Raw genomic sequence first — 20,246 nt, 5'->3', positions numbered from 1 at the left:
GAGAGAGCGAGCCACCAAAAAGAGAGTGAGCGCCACAAGCCCAAATCGAGTGCCTCCACGATGAGTGAAAAGAAGAACTTAGTCCTATTTGCCACCAAAAGTGAGATAAGAGGAGTGTGTGAGAACCCATCGAGTGTCCTACACTACGTCCTCGTGTGCAAGGACAATGCACCACAACCTAACACTTCTCACACTCTTCCTTTAGTGTTATCTTCTCTTTTGCAGGAATTTCACGACATTTTCCCCCAATGAGTTACCTCCGGGACTACCTCCACTACGCGGCATTGAGCACCGCATCGACCTCATCCCCGGAGCACCGCTTCTGAACAAAGCTCCCTACCATGTCAACCCCGAAGAAACCAAGGAAATACAAAGGGAAGTAAAGCATCTCATAGACCATGGACATGTGCGTGAAAGTTTGAGCCCTTGTGCCGTTCTGGTCATCCTTGTGCCAAAACGAGACGGTAGCTTTCGCATGTGCTCTGATTGTAGACCTATCAATGCTATCACCGTTCGATATAGGTATCCCATTCCACGCCTAGACGATATGCTTGATGTGCTTAGCGGTGCCACTATCTTTTCCAAAATTGATCTTAAGAGTGGTTACTATCAAATCCGCATACAAGAGGGTGATGAATGGAAAACCGCCTTCAAAACCAAGTTTGGTTTGTATGAGTGGCTAGTCATGCCTATGGGTCTTTCGGAAGCACCGGGCACTTTTATGCGCCTTATGAATCATGTCTTTCGCCCTTACATTGGTATATTTGTTGTGGTTTACTTCGATGGCATTCTTGTGTTTAGCAAATCTCTCAAAGAGCATGTCACCCATGCCTGCACCGTTTTGCAAACTCTTAGAAAAGAGCGCCTCTATGCTAATATGGAGAAATGCCATTTTGGTGTTGATAAGCTCGTTTTCTTGGGCTTTGTTGTTTCCTCTAAGGGTGTTCATGTTGATGAGTCCAAGATCAATGCTATTAAGACTTGGCCACAACCAACCAACTTGCATCAAGTGTGTAGCTTTCTTGGCCTTGCGGGTTTCTATCGTCGCTTTGTGAAGGATTTTAGCACCATTGCTTCGCCTTTGCATGCTTTGAGCAAGAAGAATGCGCCTTTTGTTTGGGGACCATCCCAAGATACCGCATTCAATGAGCTTAAGAATTTTCTTACTCATGCTCCCGTGCGTGCATTACCCAACTTTGACAAACCCTTTGAGATTCATTGCGATGCTAGTGGTAATGGCATAGGAGGTGTGTTAACGCAAGAGAAGCGCCCCATAGCTTATTTTAGTGAGAAACTTTCTAGAACGCAACTCAATTACCCCATCTATGACAAAGAGCTATATGCTTTAGTGTGAGTCTTGCATGAAAGGGAACATTAACTTCGTCCCCATGAGTTTATCATTCATACCGATCATGAGACTCTCAAGTATCTTAAGGGCCAAACCAAGTTGAACAAGCGTCATGCTAAATGGAGTGAATTTATTGAGTCTTTTCCTTATGTCATGAAGTACATCAAAGGTAAGGAAAACATTGTAGCGGATGCCCTTTCTCGCATATGCATGCTTGTTACTCAACTTGAATTGGATGTCATCGGCTTCGAGTATATCGAAGACTTGTATGAGCATGACCCTACTTTTACTACTCCTTATACCAAGTGTTTGTCGCACACCTCTTGGGAACGCTATTACATCAAAGATGGATATCTTATGAGAGCTAACAAACTTTGCATCCCCGAGTCTTCTCTTCGTTTGTTGCTTTTGCAGGAATCTCATGGAGGAGGCTTAATGGGACACTTTGGACGAGACTAGATGTTCGCTACGCTCTCGAGGAACTACTTTTGGCCCAAGATGTTTCGTGACATCAATCGCTTCACTAACCGATGCTCTACATGTCGCAAAGCTAAGTCCAAAGCTCAATCTCATGGCCTTTATATGCCTCTACCAATTCCATACCAACCATGTGAAGACATTAGCATGGACTTTGTACTTGGTTAGCCTAGGACTCGAAATGGGAAAGATTCAATATTTGTCGTTGTGGACCGTTTCTCAAAAATGGCACATTTTATTCCTTGCAACAAGAGAGACGATGCTTCACATGTTGCTAATCTCTTTTGTAGGGAAATATTGCGTCTACATGGAGTGCCAAAGACTATCGTCTCGGACTGCGATGTCAAGTTCCTTAGCTACTTTTGGAAGACCCTATGCGCCAAGCTCGGAATCAAGCTACTCTTCTCCACGGCTTACCATCCTGAAACCGACGGCCAAACGGAGCTGACCAACTGCACACTCTCCGCTCTACTTCGAGTACTCATCAAGAAGAACATCAAGGAGTGGGAGGAGTGCCTCCCTATCGCCGAGTTCGCCTACAACCGAGCAAGACACTCAACAACCAGCAAGTCCCCCTTCGAGGTCGTCTATGGATTCAACCCATTGTCACCATTGGACATTCTTCCTCTACCACTCCAAGAGCACATCAATTCTGACACAAGTGCACGAGCGACCCATCTCAAGAAGGTGCATGAAGATACAAGAAACACCATCGAGCTCCAAGTACAACGCCTTGCGACCAAGCTCAATGTCAAAAAGCACCCTATGATATTCAACATTGGAGACCTCGTGTGTCTACACCTTCACAAGGACCGCTTTCCCCAAGAACGCAAGTCCAAACTTCGACCACGAGCGGATGGACCCTTCAAGGTGCTCGCACGATACAACAACAATGCTTACAAGATTGACCTCCCAAGTGACAAGTACTCTATGAGCGACATCTTCAACATCAAAGATCTCTTGCCCTACCATGGTGATGAAGAATTTGATCCGAGGACGGATCTTCCCCAAGGGAGGGGAGATGATGCGGAGCATCCCATGATCATCCCCATGATCTTCCCCATCCTTGAAGCTACAGGCCCCGGACATCCGGCCTCTCCCGAGCCCCCGGACATCCGGCCACCAGCCCAGAAATCCGGCCCCTCCGAACCCGAGAGCAACAAATGCCACCACTCCAGCCCGGACATCCGGCCCAACCAGCCCAGACATCTGGCCTCCCTTGTCCGCGCACAGTGAAGGGCCGAGGCTCGTGTATCCCTTCTCCCCCCTAGACTATATATACTCCACCTCGCCAAACTTTCTAGGGTTAGCAAAGGATTAGCTCATATTTCGTGTGAGAGCTTTGCTCATCCACTTGGTTACCTTCTCCTCGGAGATTCGAGCCTCCTACGGAGAAGATCCCCCAAGCGGATTCAAGACCCTCTTTTGGGAAGAACATCAAGACCTCCTCACGGAGAAGACCGGTTACCGTGTATTGTCCCTAGTTGATCGTGGATCGTGTATCTTACTTTATGTATTCGAGGATCTAGCACATGTGTGATCTATTCATGTTGGTTTGAGTGTTCCTCTTTATCTCCTTTTGTGTTTCCCTTGTTTTCCCCTTTGTGTTCTTCGTGTTCTTTGCGGGATTCCGCTCCTTTCGTGAAAGATTGGGTGATTAGGGTCCCTACCCTACATCATGGTGTAGATTGTTTTTATATTTAGTATGTAAATTTTAGATTGTTTGTTGCGTTTACTGCTTTGTTAGGTATTGTTGAACTTCTGGGTATTGGAAATTGATGTAAAAGTAGAAGTCCCTTTGCCTTTTTACTTGCATTTTTTGTAGTTGGTGATGAGTTGAATAGTTCTGAAAAAATGCCCGCGATCAAGATGGAGCTTCAGAAGTTAATACTGATGCTCCAATATCTGATGCGACTAAATCACCCATTATTCCTTTGACTATGATTGCTGAGGTTGCTTCAAGCCTTGAGAATTTTTCAAGCCTCGAGGATTTTGCTTCTGTAGCTCTTGCTTCACCTAGTATGTGAAACCCCGTTTCTTTTCATTTTAAATTCTCAAGCCATGTTTTTTAACTTGTTCCCGTTGGTTGTTTTTGTTTTTGTTCCTGACATTTTTTATTTTTTGCTTTGATTTTTTGTGTTCTTTGCAGATGTGTCCACAGAGGAGGAAGCTGTGAACACCATCAACGATGTTCTATCTGAGTTGGATTTATAAAAAAACCCTGCTGCTGAGCATGGGGCTCCGTCATTCAAAGGTTGTGATTCCGTTTTGGATCCTTTGTGCTCTCTTCAGATGTCAGAGACGCAGTCGCAGTCTGTTGATCGCACTGAACCTGTCACGCACCTGAGGATGTGCCTCTTCAGCTTCTTGTGGAGGACCAACGTAAGAGGAAGATGCAAGAAGATTTTGACAAGAAGAGGGCGGACCGCCTTCAGAACGGTTCTGATGTTCCTGGATCTGTTCATGCGGCTGAGCTCATAGATGAGGAAGACGTGTCGTGTGGCAGTGATGGCACGGTTGTCCCTGTTAAGAAAAAAATCAAGAAGACCGTTGCGATGAAGCATGTAATTGGTGGAGTTACTCCTCGGAGGAGCCCACACGTTTCAAGGCTTGCAGAACTTGCTGAGGATGAAGGGCTAGGCCTCAGTGGTACGCCACGCCCTAGTCCTCATTTGCTTGCCACTGCCGCGCCTACCCCTTCTCCGCTTGGTGCTGGTGCATCTAGTTAGGGGAAGAACTGCGGCGTCAAGCGCAAGGTTGCACCTGCAAAGGTCAACAAGGGTGAGAAGAAGCGTTCTCGTGTTAATCCAGAGAACAAGGATGATGCTGATTTCAACGTTGATGACGAGGACGATGACGATGATGATGTTGCCGCTAATCAGGTATGAATGTCTAATGTTTACCGCTTTTTAGAGCATTTGTCGCTATTGTTGTAGTTTTTTGTTTTTAGCACTGCCTTGGCGTACATAGCTGACCTTCTACTTCATACAGACGAATAAATTAGTCGATCCGCTTTGCTTTTATGCTATTACTGCCTTTGTGTACATAGTTGGACTTCTGGATATATACATGAAGAAATTAGCTTAACTTGTTGGTATACATGTTTGATTACTCCCTTGGTGTACATGGTTGAACTTCTGCTTCGTAAATTTCCAACATTTTGAAAGCATCTTTACTTCTAGTCATACTTGGTTGTACTGCCTATGTAGACATAGTTGGACTTCTGAAATGTACTGCGTACGTAGGCATTAGTGGAATTTTGGTGAAGCTTGTGTATCTCATTGTTCTGCCTTTTTTCCTTGTCATTGCATTTTTTCAGTATCAGCTTGTGGAGCAGCCTAAGAGGAGGAAGAGAGGAGGCAAAGCGCCCGAAGAAGGTGGCCAAGGAGGAGGTGAGGCGAAATGTTTTAACAAGACGGTTCGCTACTCACTTGGAGAGGTCAAGACGTGTGCGAAAATGCTACAACCTAGGCACAAGATGAGGGTTATCAAGGCTGGTTTTGGTTGTGTGTTTGACTTGAAGGTTGATTCCAACATTTCTCATCCTTTGATGGGCAACATCTACACAAGGATTGACCCTACAACCATGATTCTTGACATGGGTAAGGCGAACAAGGTTCTGCGTATTACAAGTGATGATATTCACCATCTGTTTGATTCCCTCAAGGTAGTCGTACCCCTCCTAGGCCCTCGAATGATGGGTTTGATGATGATGTTATGAGGTTGAAGGCCAAGCTTGGGTACGCTAGGAGTGACGACATCAAGACAAAGGATTTGCAGAATATCCTCGCGGAACTTGTGAAGGATGAGACGAAGGATGATCTTGCTCTGTAGGTGTTTTACCTGGTTGTTTTCATGAAGGTGGTTATCCTGGAACGTCTACACGAGTGTCCAGGGAGGCAGCAATGGCTGAGAATCTTGTGTTTGAGGATATGGCAGATATGGACTATTGCCAGTTGGTTGTTGATGATATTCGAAGTGCTGTTGTTAGGTATCATAAAGGTACTAGCATAGGAAAAGCTGTCACAGGTTGTGCCATCGCGCCGCTTCTTATGTATCTGGATTGCCTTATCATTGTCAAGACGCCTAATATTGACTTGAGGACCCCTCGCATCAATTTCATGGATCAGGTCAGGCTTCTTGAGCTTGCTGCGGCTGACTTGGTCAAGAAGGGTGATGATGACCCAACCAACTGGGTGTTTGGGAAACTGCCTGTGAGTGTTTATACGCATCATTCTTTCATGTGTAGTTTAACTTGGACTTCTGGTACTGTCTTCTATATTTTTGTTCCCATGTTCCTTCATTTGTTTTTTGACGCATTCACTTTTGTTTTTGTAGGCAGTGGAAGACACAGGCTGAGGTTGTGTTCTTTAGGGTTATCGAACGTCCTGTTCTAACTATGCCTCGTGCCGCCGGCCTAGGGAGTGGAACTTCTCCGAGATTTGAATTCTCCCGGGATGTTAATACTGGGCCCCCTGTAGATCCAGGAAGTTCTTCTGCCCATGTGAGTGATGCAGGTGGCGTGTCTTCCGAGAATTTGTTTGAAGCTGCCAATGTTTCCCTGGTTAGGATTGACGGTCTTCTTGAAACCGTTTGTGGGGAGTTGGCCCGTGTTCCGTCAACTGTTGAGCATCTTAGTTGCGTTGATGGGATTCTTCCTCCCGGACATGGTTTTGATGTTGATTCTTCGAAGGAGGTTTTGTCAATTGAAGCTATATTTCTTGAAGAGCTTCGTCAGAGCACTTCCCACCTCCGTGCTAGCTTTGGGTTGTTCAAGGGAATGCAGGATGCTCGTTGCAAGCCTTTTGAAGATGAGGCAAGTGTTGTTGTCAGACAGATTCAGAGGCAGGATTCTGTTCGTTTGGGTCATGAAGGAGGCCACGTGGAGCATACCAAAGAGGTAAACTGATTCAGTTCATTGTTAGATTTTAGTTATTACTCTTTTTAGTCATAGGTGACCCTTATTGATTTCATGTGTCGTAAACTTTTAGTTTTTAGTACTAGTGTTTCCTAGTTGACCTTCTCTGTTTATAGCACCTAAACTTCATGGGCTACAGCACCTGAACTTTTGTAATTTCCATAACTGGCCTTTTTTTGTTCCCTTTTGTATTAGAGTAGTTTGATATCTGACCTATTATGTTTAGTGCATTTGGACTTCCATTATGTGTCAGTGCTCATAGCTGACCTTCTATGATTGTGTAATGCGAACTTCTGTTGATTAGGTATTTTTGTTCTACATGATTTTTTTGTAGGCTGTTGATGATGGTACTAGGGTTGAGGAGGATGTTTTACCTGTGCATGAACCTGCCCAACCTACTCCCTAGAGTGATGTATTAGTTGATGAGGTTCATGGCAGTGAAGATAAAGTACCATTTTTCTTGTCCATTTGTCTCATTCTTTATTTTACTTGTTTGTGCATTTTATCACTATGTGCCCCTTTTGTAATCACTTTCTGTTCTTGCTGCAGATTGATGATGGTAGTGTTCCTCCAGAGAAGGTTGCAGAAAAGTCCTTGTCAGGCACTGGCTGCTCCAACGGGGTGGTACCAACTGAACCTGAGTCGTCCATTGGCGATGAGGTTTTTGATGCTGAGCAGAGCAAGACAACTGAGGTTTCTGAAGCTGAGCAGGGCAAGACAGCTAAGGTTTCTGATCCTGAGCAGGGCAAGACAACTGGAGATATCATTTTGGAGAAAGATCCCGTTGAGGCTGCTGTTGAGACTGGTGGTAGTGCTGCTGCAAGCCCAGAGAAGTCTCCTGCAGCAGAGCCATCAGTTGATGTTGATGTTGTTCAAACACAACCAACCATTTTTGTTGTTTCAGATTCTCCAGTTGCTGCTGGTGTCCTTCTCGGCGATGCTGCAATGTCTACTGGAGATGATGATGAAGAGACTGAAAGCGATAGCCATGGAGAGGAGGTTGATCATTCCAGTGCTGTCACTGGTCTAGGCAAGAATCCATAAAGAGAGGAGCATGCTTCTCTCTTCTTTCCCCATCCCCGTCCCTTTTGTTGTTTGTTTTTGTCCATGATATCCATGCCTGTGTGGTGCAAGTAGAACTTCTAGTTTAGTGCTTTGTCGTGTGGGTTGTAAATAAAGTTAAGTGAACATGTTTTCTATGTAGGGGAAGGTTTGTAATGCATGTGTTGTGATGTTTTCTGGTGTAGCAGCTGAGATGTGCTTGTGTTTGAATGTTGTTCTTGAATCTTGCTATTGATTGAACTGTCGCGAATCTATGTGCTTGAATGTTGCTCCTAATTTATATTTCTTTCGCTGAGCAGATAATGACCTTGTTGTCGTCCTAAAGAAGGTTTGATGACTTTTATTTCAATCTAACTAGGCTTAAGAATGATCGTTCCAAGAGGTGAGTGCAGGTGGTCAATATTTTACATCCGTCTACCCCCTGTGAACTACCTATGGTTTCAAACCTGAACTTCTTTACTCTATGTTGCTGAACTTCTAATTTTTACTTCTCTGGTGCTGAACTTCTGGCCTTTTGAACTGCCTGTTGTGATGTAGCTGAACTTCCTGAGTTCCTGATGCTGAACTTGTTTTACTTTCTATTGCTTTGTTTTAGATCAATGATTATGTTCCAAAACAAGGAGTGTGAAGCTTCTTTTGAGGATGTCGCAATATATTTTGATCCTCGCGGAATGCTTCGATCTAATGTGGCTGAGGTTGCACTCTACTATCTACGTGTGAAGTACCAGGGATCGGATAAACTCATCCTGCCGTATTGGGTTTGTGTAAGTCAACCATATAGTGCTTTCTTTTCTATATTGTTCCTTATCATTTTAGTTAAAACTTGTTTGTCTCATTTTTTATTTTCATATGTTGGTTTTGTCTGCATTATTTTCGGACAAGATTTTCAAAGATCAATTGGATTCCCGTGTGAGGAAGTACTTCTTGGCGACTTGTCCATATAGCATAGATGCACATGATTGTGCACGCAGTATCTTTGTTCTTTGCCTATGTAGTAGTTTTGCACTGCGATCCACTGTGTTAATATTGTTTTATTTTTCTTTGTACTGTTTGATATTAATTCTTAGTTTTTAATGATTCGTGTGTTTATGTTGCTTCAGGTTGTTTTCCCCACTTTTGACCCGCCTGAAACTCCTGCTTCCATGGGTGGTGTTGGTCATTGGGTTTCGATATTTCTTGACCTGAAGAATTCAAGGTTCCAGCTTCTCGACTCCTACTACGGACCAGACGATGACTGTGCGGTACGCCTATTTCGGCGGATGACTGATAACATCAAGAAGCTTTGAAACGATGCCAGCAACGACAGGGAGACACCCTTCAGTCCTATTTCTATCGATAATTTCCCTTTGGATTGGATTGATGTCCCCCAGCAGACTAACAAGTATGAGTTCCCCTTTTCTCTATATCACTTCTGTTTAACTGTAGTTGTACTTAAGTTGCGACATCTTTTATTCGTTGGCTTTCTTTTTTGTTCTAACACTATTCTTTTTTTGTGTTTGATGGCAGTATCGACTGCGGATTCTTCATGCTTACGAATGTTAATTCGTATTATGATGGGGTTCTTGCAAATTATTCCCATGAAAATATCACGGATATCAGGAAGATGTGGTTGTACTCAATCGCTTCTTCCAACCTGTTGGAGACAGACCTCCAAGCTTTGTTTGGCTACTACACATGTAAGTCTTGGAACTTGGACTGCTTACGTGTACTGCATCTTTTATTCTACATGAACTTCATTCTTTCTTAAACTTGAACTTCTACTTTGAGATCTAGCTAGGCTGCTAGTTTCAGATGGAGAGGAGCATTTCTTGTACATGAACTTCATTTTTATCTTTTTTATTTTGCTTGTGTGTTTTGTTTCAGTATTTTTTTCCTTTCGTTGCTTACTTGGACACGAGCATTTCTTCTACTAGAACTTCAGAGATGATGCCTTTCTATGCTTTCATTAGGTGTAGTTGAATGTTTTCCAATTCATCAGTTTTATCTTGAACTGTGCCTTTGGTTGTGCCTGAACTTCTTTTAGTTTTTAAATGCAACTAATTTTTTTAGATCAGCTTGAGTAGTAACCATATCATATATATTAGTTGGGCTGCACATTGTGTTGTGCCTGAACTTCAGTTATATTTAATCGTCTTTTTTCTCTTGCTTTTCTTTTGCAATGGAGCCATTGGACTTGACCGATTACCACTACTCATTCCTCGGGTCACAGGAATACCAACCTAGGGAGGAATTGATGAGTACAACTCTGAGAGAAGATGATAGACCTCGAACCCTTATTCCTTCCAAGTTGGGGAAGCAGGCTGTTGGTATTTGTGGTGGTCCAACAACCCCTTCCTCCAGGAAGGTTGGTGCAGTCGAAGCAGCCGAAGCAGAAGTGATTTCGTCTGATGATGATTTTGAGAAGATTTCTTACCCGAAGAATGGTAAATCTGCTGCCGGTATTGTTGCTGGGAGAGGTGGGAAGAATGTTGTCATCACAAGGAGGAAACCGGCGGTTGAGTCTGGCAACATAACTTCCTCCAAGAGAGCATCAATATTGCCTTTGAAGTGGCGTTCTGCTGTCGCTCCCCTAAAGAAATACAGTTACCCTCATCTATCCGAGGCTCGGAAAGTTGAGACAGTATGTGCTTACTAAAGACGGTCTGGAGAAGTATTCTGAGTGAGTTTTCTTCTTCTTAACTTTGTTGCTGCCAGAGAGGCTACTCTGTGTATGTACTTTCTATTGTTGTAGTATGTGGACTTCTGTTAATTTCTCATTTGCCTTTTAGTTATAGTGTCTGAACTTCTGTTGTTATAATATCTGAACTTTTGTTCATCTCTCCTTGCCTTTGAGTTATAGTATCTGAACTTCTGTTTGTTATTGTATCTGAACTTCTAATATTTTCCCATCCCTTTAAATCTGCAGCACAAGCTATTGCATGTTTACCATCCCTGGGAATGTGATTGACCTCACAGGACGTGTCCTGTATACTCTTTTCGGTGAAGGGCAGCAGATGGAAGGAGACATAATGGATTATCTCATGAATTTGTGGAAGGATAAGCCGGAGACCTCTCAGATATTCACTAGTACTGACAGGGTTGTACTTAGTCTCTACTTCATACAGGTTTTAGTTCTTTGCACCCCTATCTCCCTTTTTTGCTCTAGTTTTGTTGTGGTGCTATTTGGGAGATGTTTTAATTGTGTTTTGTGAATACACAGTACTGCCTGGAGTATGATTTCTTCGCTGAAACAGTTCCAAAGTTCAACGCAAAAAAATCTGCTGGTCTCCTCCGACTGTTTGTCCGCTAGGAAGAAGATCTTCTTAATGCAAAGTTGGTTAGTTTATCATAACTCTTGCTTTTAAAAAAATACATCCTTTTGCTGAGTTGGCAAGAAGTTTGTGTTCATCCAGGTTGTTCAATAGCTATGCTTTATAGTTTGTGTTCAACGTTTGTTTCATTCTTGGCAGGTTTTTTTGATACTATTCAAGCCAATTAACACAATGGCGCACTACAGTGTGTACGTGCTGAATAGATATCGTGGGAGCTTTGACATCCTTGATTGACTTCCTTACAATAAGGGAATGTCACGAACAAGTTTCCACGAAGACTGCCAAAATATCGTGAGTGTTTCTTAGCCTGAACCTCCTTTTCATATTCTCTTGTTTGACACGAAGTTTATTATGCCTTCTGTTGACAAAATAGGTTTCTGTCTCTATTGCGGTAATACTGCTTGAACTGACTATCATTTGATAGTTGAACTTCTGCTATTTGTTTAGCTGGATCTTATGCAAGTGTCGCTTTTTATGTACCTGAACTTAACTATTTTGGTTAACATGTTTTTGACTTCATCTTATTTTGGCATTTCCTGCAGATCAAGAGATTTGTTGGGTTACTCGAGGAGGTGTACAACAAGGCTGCGTACAAAGCAAGCAAGCAAGCAGCCTAACTGGGTGACTATTGCAAAGAGGCCGCCTTTTATCGATGTTCCAAAGCAAGTGAATAATGATTGTGGTTTCTTTGCCGTGAAGTTCTGCTCTACATATGATGGCGATGGGCGTGTTGATGATTTTGGTGATGTGGAGGTATGTTTTGTCCTTGTTCTTGTCTGATCATCATTTCATTTTTGTTGTGTGTTTTTGCTCAGACGCTCCTGATGTGGTTTTAGTTATCCTTTACTAAACCATCCTTTCATTTCCTGTTGGCAGGCTGCTGCAAATGATTGGAAGGTCGAGTTCATGCACACTCTAATCTTCAGTGAGAAGAATGAAGTCGTGCATGCAAAGCTTCCTAAAGAGATCCAGTCCTTGGGCCCGTGAATTCGAAGCATTAGTTTCAGTGTAGATTTGATCTGTAAAGATTTAGGTTTGATAACGATTGTGTAAAGATTTGGTTGTAAGAATTGTTTAGTAATTTGTGTATCTATAGTTGCAGCACTATTACTTATGATATTTGAGGACAAATGTATTTGGTGTGAAGAACGATTTGGCTTGTGAATTTCATTATACTGCATCATTTTCAGTATCCATGTGTTGTATGTTTTCCCCAACAGATGCGCTTGAACTTCTCCCTGGACTATGGTTGAACTGCTCGTTTTTGTGTTGTTTAATTTTGGGCCCCAACATATGATCTTTGATTTGAACTTCTGCTTGAGATCTGGCTGGGCTGCTGGTTTCAGATGGATAGGATTTTCTGTGTTGTGTAATATATTGTTATTTTTCAACCCAACCAATACATAGCCTTTTGCATAGAATCTATATTTGTTTTTTGTGATTTTTCAATTGCGAATGGATTTCAACTATAACTTTGTGCAAAAGTATTCTCATACATTCCTTGTCTTTTCTTTATGTTTTTGTCGGCATTGTACATGAACTTCTGCACCTATCCAAACAGAACTTCATATCTGAGCACGTTGTCTTAGGCTTGCTAACCTTAGTTCATATGACAAAACTTTATGTTTTTAAGCATATTTTTTCCTACATTGATTTTATATACCAGAACTTCTTCTGTAAGCTGACCTGAAGTTCAGATTGTATAATTATTTGCTAGTTGCTCTTTTATGGAATACAACACCAGCACCTCCTGCCATAATGTACCAGAACTTCCACTGTAATGTTTCTTGAACTTCATAGTGTATATTTTTCATTTTTATTCTTGCTTGCACTTTGCATGGAATATTTCACCAGCACACCACTTCCTGCCATAATATACCAGGACTTCTGCAGTAATATTACTTGAACTTCACCATGTATTTTTTTCATTTTTATTACTATTTGCTCTTTCATGCAATACATCACCAGCACATCACTTCCTGTCATAATATAGCAGGACTTCTGCAGTAACATTACTTGAACTTCAAAGTGTATATTTTTCATTTTATTACTGCTTGCTCTTTTTTGCAATACATCACCAGCACCTCCTCTTATACTATACTAGTACTTGTGCAGTACGCTTACTTGAACCTCTACTGTATAATTTCTTTGAAACTTCAACAAAAAAGTTCAAGTAAGCTTCTCCTAAAATACTGTTTTCAAAAGTGGGATAATATTCTGCACATTGATATGACATAAGTTTGCTTTGTTTAATTGACCTAGTCTAACTGTTCATCAGCCTTGCGCTCCTCCTAGGCTTTGGTTGTGGTGGTTTTTTCTTGACATGTACCTCTTCCTCTTCATCTTCCTCTTTCTCTTCCTCTTCATCGTCCTCTTCCTCTTCATCATCCTCTTCATCTTCCTCCTCGCATTCCACTTCCTCTTCCTCTTCGTCTTCCTCTTCTTCGATGATGTCTTCATCTTCGTCTTCCTCTTCATCTTCCACCACTTTCTTGTTGCTGGCGCTAGGTTTTTCTTTCTGTTTCTTCTGTGGCTTTTTGCTTGTCTTTTCAGCATCTGCGTGCTTTGGGCATGTTCTCGCATTATGTGGTTCATACTCCTTGCATATGCTACAAAGTCTGCTGCTTGCTTTCTGTGGGTGTGATCCCTTCTTTTGTTCTATAACTTTGGGCTGCTGTTTTTGAACTTTGGGTTGCTTGACCTCCTCGGCATCGTTTCTTTCCAAGAGTGTTGGACAGGTGAGCTTGTTGTGTCCTGCAACCTTTTTGCACACACTACATTGCATGTGTCCAAGTGGCACTCCGTTCTCATCGAGCACGACGACTCTTCCTGCAGGTGGTGCCTTTATTTGAGCTCTCTTGTCACTTTTCTTTGTTGCAGAAATTTTCTTCCTACCCTTTGTTTCAGAGTACAGTGGCAATTTCATCGTCTCTTGTTGTCGCTGCTCCATTGATTGGTCAACACCCTGCTTGCATTGGTTGGCTTGAGCAACGGTGTTTAGCATTTCAGCTGCATAATAATGAAGGTCATCTTCAATTTCAACGTCCTCTTTAGCCATCCTTTCATCAGCATCCGCTTGATTTGCTGAATGTATTACATCAAGCTCTTCCACGAGCCTCTTGAGAACATAGTAGGCTCTGTCATATTGCTGGTCACATCTCATCGCTTTCTTGTTAACCATCAAATTTAGCTGCGGCAAGATGTCTTGCTTCGATAGTCTTGAGCTGCCATCCGATGCAGTTGTGTTGTAGTCCCTTGTATCAAAGGTTGGTTGTGATTTTGCAGTCTTTGTGTACCGTTTGAGGATATACTTGTGTGGAAATTTGTCAGGCTTCAGGTAGTCCAGTATGTTCATGATGTGAAGGCAGAACAGGCCTACATTTTGTGATGAATGCAGAATATATTGTTTGTGAGCCAGCAATAAGTTTCATATATTTTGATACGATACTACTAGTTTAGCTATTTAATGAGTTTGTTTTTCCGCTCACCTGTGTGTGTCCAAAGCTTGCATTCATACTCGTATATTTCATTCTTTGGGTCAGCTACAACCTGGAATTCATGCTTTGACCAGGAAAATCTTTTTCATCATCATGGCCACGCTTGTTGTGGTAGTACACAAGGTACTTAGTGGGCTCTGTTGTACGCTTTGCGTGAAACAGCGTGGCTTTTCTCATCCTAGTCCTCATCTCGGTGTACACGGCTGTCGTGTACTTGATAGACATGTCTTCCTCGTAGCCGTAAGTCGTTTTTGTCACAGGATTGGTCTGCACATGTCAAAAAGTAAGATATTAGTCGAAGCGGAGTCATGGGTTTCATTTTTTTAAGTTCAAAGTGCACATGTTGAAGGAAAATAGAACATGTTTTTTTGTGTCTTCATACCATGTTGGTCATTGTTTGCTCATTCTCCTTCTGCATCCGAGTTTGTATGCAAGCATTTACCCGCCTAGCAAACTTGTGTAGGTTCTGGGTCCCCTTGACAAACCCTTTCTTGAGCACGTGGTTCATGCTCTCGCTTCATTGTGTGGAATTCATTCTAGCACAGAAAATGTTCTCGTAATATGCTGAAATCCATATTTCCCTATCACTCCACAGATGCATCATCATCTGGTCGTTCTCTAGGTTGTACTTGTGCACGAGTTCAGCCCAGGCAGCTTCAAACTCCGTTGGCATCAGCGGCCAGTTTAATATAGTTGTGAACTCCTCTTTGAATGTTTTATACTTTTTGTACGGCAACGTGAGGTATTCCCTGTACTTCTTCATGATGTGCCAATGGCATAGCTTGTGGGCGGTGTTTGGAAATAATTGTGGTATAGCTTTCGCCATCGATGAGCACTGGTCTGATGAATTAAAACATGAAACTTGCTTCTTTTTTGCACTAATGGTGAACTTATGTTGTACAAGTACTTGAACTTCACATGTAGCAGTATAGCTATCTAAAAATGTCACATGTATTTTTTCTTACAACAGTGTTGTTGAACTTCTATGGTACCAGTGCTTGAACTTCACGGGTAGCAGTAGGATTACCTAGTAGTGTCACACTCAAAATTTTCTTAAAGCAATGTTCTTGAACTTCTGTGGTACCAGTGCTTGAACTTCATAGAAATAACTATATTTTTCTAAACATGTTACATATATTTTTCTTACAGCTTTTGTCCTTGAACTTCTGTGATTCTTGTATTTAAACTTCACATTCATAACTAATTTTTTTCTAAACATGTGACAGATAATTTTGCTTTCTTGTATTGTTAGTTGGACTTCTGTGCTAATAGTGGTTGAACTGCTCGCTTTGCATTATTTTTCAGATAAAATCAATGCACCCAATATATACCCATAGACTAAAAAGATGATGAAACTTGTAGAGGTTTTTTTAACTCACCTGTTAGAATGCAAGTTGGGTGCTTGTTGTTCATGCACCGTACAAATGTATCGAACAGCCACTTGAATGACTTTGCATCTTCGTCTCTAATCAGGACAACAGCAAATATCATTGACTGCAAGTGATGGTTTGTTCCAACAAACACTCCCAGAGGCATATGAAATCTGTTGGTCTTGTAAGTTGTGTCGAACGTTACGCAATCACCAAAGTCTTGATAGGCTCCTCGGCAGCTTGCATTGGACCAGAAAATGTTTTTAATTGACTTGTCCTTGTCTACTTGTATGTCATAGAAAAACTCATTATTGATTGCCTTCATGTCTTTGAAGAATGAAACAAGTTTCAGCACATCATCCAAATCATCTTTCCTTGCATTCATGGATTTCCTGCAAATTACATGCAAACATGCATTTGTTATTTTTGCTAGCAAAGGGTTGTGACCTAGGATGCTATGTACATTGCAGTATGTGGATGTTTGAATACTTACTGTTTTAGTAGGTCTCGTCCGTTCATGCTTAGGAAGTAGCTTCCATCTTCATTTTCAGATAGCATGGACATGATTGTTGTGTGCTTGACATCATGGCACTGCAGGAGCTTTACGTACTCCAAAATAGTGGGGTCATAATTCTTGTGTGAGTGCAAGAATATCAGCATGTCATCAGTTTGCATGAGTTGGTGATTATGATTGTACTCAATGTCCACTACCACACATGTGTTATCCTCCTGCACCTTCACCCTCATTCTTGCATTGCAGCCTGTCCTCTGCGATGTTTTCTTTCACTTCCTGTTAGCCTCTGAAACAGAAGACGTGGGTATCCCTTGGAATGCGCAAACAAAATACTTGTGGTTGTCATTCCCCCCCGTCTTCTTGATTCCAAAACCAGCATGTCTGGCGTATCTGTTATAAAATTCCCTTGCTTTCTCTACATCTTGGAGTCGCATCTTTAGTATTGGTATTAGATAATCCGGGAGATTCGGCGTCTGAAAAAGAGAAAAAATAATCCAAACGGCACGTTAAAATGTAGTTTATGAACTTGTTATCCTGGAGGGATCAAACAATTTGCAAATAATACAAGATGCATATATAAAAAAATTGTTTCACTTACGTGCGTGTATGATCGCAACTCCACCGGAGTCTGCTGCTGTCCCTCTAGGATGGAGCACGGCGGAGTAATCATAGCAGGATGCAGGAGTGGATCACGAGGAGGAAGGAGGGCTGCAGATGTCCTCTCTCTTGTTTGCGTCATTTTTGCTTGAGGTGGTTGTGGAGGTATTGCGATCCTGGTCTTGGTTTGCTCTTTTGTTTTGTGAAGCAATCCATGTACCTTATGTCCTGTGCAATTCTGACTTGTAGCAGCAGCAGGATCCAACAGTGGTAGTGTGCAGAGCACTCTCCTCCGTGTGTGTGTGTTCCTGTTGGATTTATCCTGGGATCCGGTTTAGTTGCTTCGCTTTGGTATTGATGAGGCACACCAGGATAACCTCAAAAGTTACACGCAGGACTTGAGCTAACCCCCTCCTCCATCGTCGTTCTTGGGAGTCTACTGGTGGATACAAAGAATCCATGGGGGATTTCCAGCATCACCCAATTAGGTGGAGGCACAAAGCTGTGCGGATAGGGCTGTGACCCAGCATCTTGGAAGTCTCCATGTGTTTCGGGTGTCATCCAATTTTGGTCTGGAGCAGGTTGGCAATGCTGTTGGAGCGTTTGAGGTGTGACCCATTGAGGGGGTGGTGCAACGCTTACAGGCTTGGGATTGTGTACTTGCTGCTGGGAACTTCTAAGCTTCTTCATGTGTCTCTCGTCTTGCTGAAATAAAAGAAAAAAGTTATTAGCACACAAGTTACATCTGCCTATACCTTTGTAACTGAACTTAGCATTATTCACAACACGAACTTCTCATATATAAAGTGGTGTTCATGTACAGATTTTTCCCCTAGGACAGACATCACACTATGCACTGAGCTGAGCATCTGCCAGTACTTTTGTACCTGAAGTGAGCACCCTTAACAGAATGAACCTCACATTCTGTTAATTGTACACTATTTGATTACTTATATGTACCTGAACTAAGCACTCTCCACAACCTAAACTTCTTGTTTTGCAAAGGGGAAATACTATCTACAGTTAAAAAACCTAAAGCTTCATGAGTTTGAATGGTTGGACCACTAGTGCATACCAACCTTACCTTCATGCGAGATCACATGCATGTTCTATTTTTCCTTTTATTTTTTTGCACAGAACCAGATACATACCAACCTGAACTCTTTATACACTTGATAATTGAACTTCACATGGCTTTTTACATGTGAATGCAGGAAGATTTTCTATTGTTTGTAGCTTGGACTGATGCTCACACACTACCTGAACTTCACATGGATGTAAGCAGGCAGATTTAAAAAAAACTTTTTGTAGCCTCGACTAATGCTCACACACTACCTGAACTTCACATGGCTGTAAGAAAATAACAAATAGAAGGAAGAAGTTCAACCATACCCTGGCTAGAAGTTCGGCCAACCTTTTTCCAGCAGCTGATAGGCCACATTGAGAGCAATTTGTCGGAGAGGTAGGAGAGGAACTGCATGGCAATCCATGTCTTTCATAGGGCGTGAAGTTCACCTGCATGAAGCAAGAAGGTCAAGTAAGGGAAGATTGAAGGAGTCCGCAAGATCAGGGAGGAAATTCATATGCCGTTCTTAGATTTAAAGGCGCCACCGATGCAGCCTCCGCCGCCGAGATGCTTCCTTGGGCGCGTTGTTCGCCGTAGGTTGCGCCTTGGCCATCATGAGAACTGCTAAGCCATCGGGTGGTGACGATGGACCGAGGAGGAGGTTTACGGAAGTCAATGGCTATTAGCGGCAGAAAGTCTGGCGGCTTTGCCGACTCCAGGCGACGCGGGATCCCTCGCGCCGACGTCCGCCGTTGCTCGCTCGCCCGTGCCGGCGGTCGGGCAGGAGGTGGGGACGGAGGGGGCAGAGCTCGATCCGGTCAGCTAGGATCTGGAGAAGGAGGGGAGGCGCTGGATCCAACGGATTTTCGGTGGCGAATCACGGCGGAGGCCGGGGATCGAGGGGAGGAGTGGCTCGATCGGGATCGGGGTCCAGGTGAGATTCTATCGGGCCAGGCCGACAGTTCAGGGAAGTGTTGTCCTAGAATAGTGTTGTCCTATATATATATATATATATATATATATATATATATATGTTTAACGCGATCACTATGTTGTGCAGCATCAAAAAGGAGTTACTGCCGCAAAATCCAAGAAACATTGACAAACTGGTTATGCCAGGATTTGCGAAATGGTTCAAGAGCCATGTAATCTTTTGAATTGCACTGTCAGTTTTTTAATATATTGAGTACATAAGATGATCAGCTTGTCTATTTTCTAACCATAGGTTAAGAAGATGCGGGAGGATAGGCAGGCAGTTAATGATGCCCTTTACGCACTAGCAATGGGTCCTGATACTCGGGTAAGACAATATGAATCTTGCATTGTTCGAGATGTGTGCTACAACACCCTTGCATGTGACGAAGGCAGGAAGACACAAAATAGTGCCATCATGAGCATGGATACGTACGACATAGAGACAACTGAAATGTATGCTAACATAACAGACATTGTTCAGTTGCAGTATATCTCCAGTTTTGAGGTTCATCGGTGTGTGGTTCTGTTGTGCTATCGTTGGTATAACCTGTTTTCCAGGACCGCAAAACCCAGAGTTGATGATTATTTCAAATCCATCAATGTCAAGGCGGCGTACCAGATTGACAAGCCTTTTATTTTGGCAAACGAAGCAACACAGATATTTTTCTTGGAAGAAACATATGCATGTAGCGATGACTGGAGAGTATTGCAAAGGTTTGAGTAGAGGAATTCGTTTAATGAAGTTGCACAACAAGATGATGCTTACACTGCTCCTGATGTAGAAGATTCCATAGATGTTCCTAATATCTTTGAGAACCATCACGTCAATGAAGCTGGCAAAAAGATTGTCTGTCAGGTTGTGGACATACGAGAGTTGATCAATAAGACGCCAACGTTCGAGGACATTGAGGATGATGAAGAAGAAGATGATGACACTAGGGGGAATTACGATTCAGACTGATACACATGGCAAGATGTTGATGATGCTGTTGCAGATGATGATTAGATTGCTTTTGTCGTATTTGCCTATGAGAAGACGACTTTTTATCTACTATGTGAAATTGTGTTTGCTATGACAACTGAAACCTGGTGAAGTTGTTGTTTGGTATTT

This window comes from Triticum urartu, chromosome 7, assembly GCF_003073215.2.
Source record: "Triticum urartu cultivar G1812 chromosome 7, Tu2.1, whole genome shotgun sequence".
NCBI lineage: Eukaryota > Viridiplantae > Streptophyta > Magnoliopsida > Poales > Poaceae > Triticum > Triticum urartu.
The sequence above is the reverse complement of the archived record's forward strand: the minus strand, read 5'-3'. Positions refer to the sequence as shown.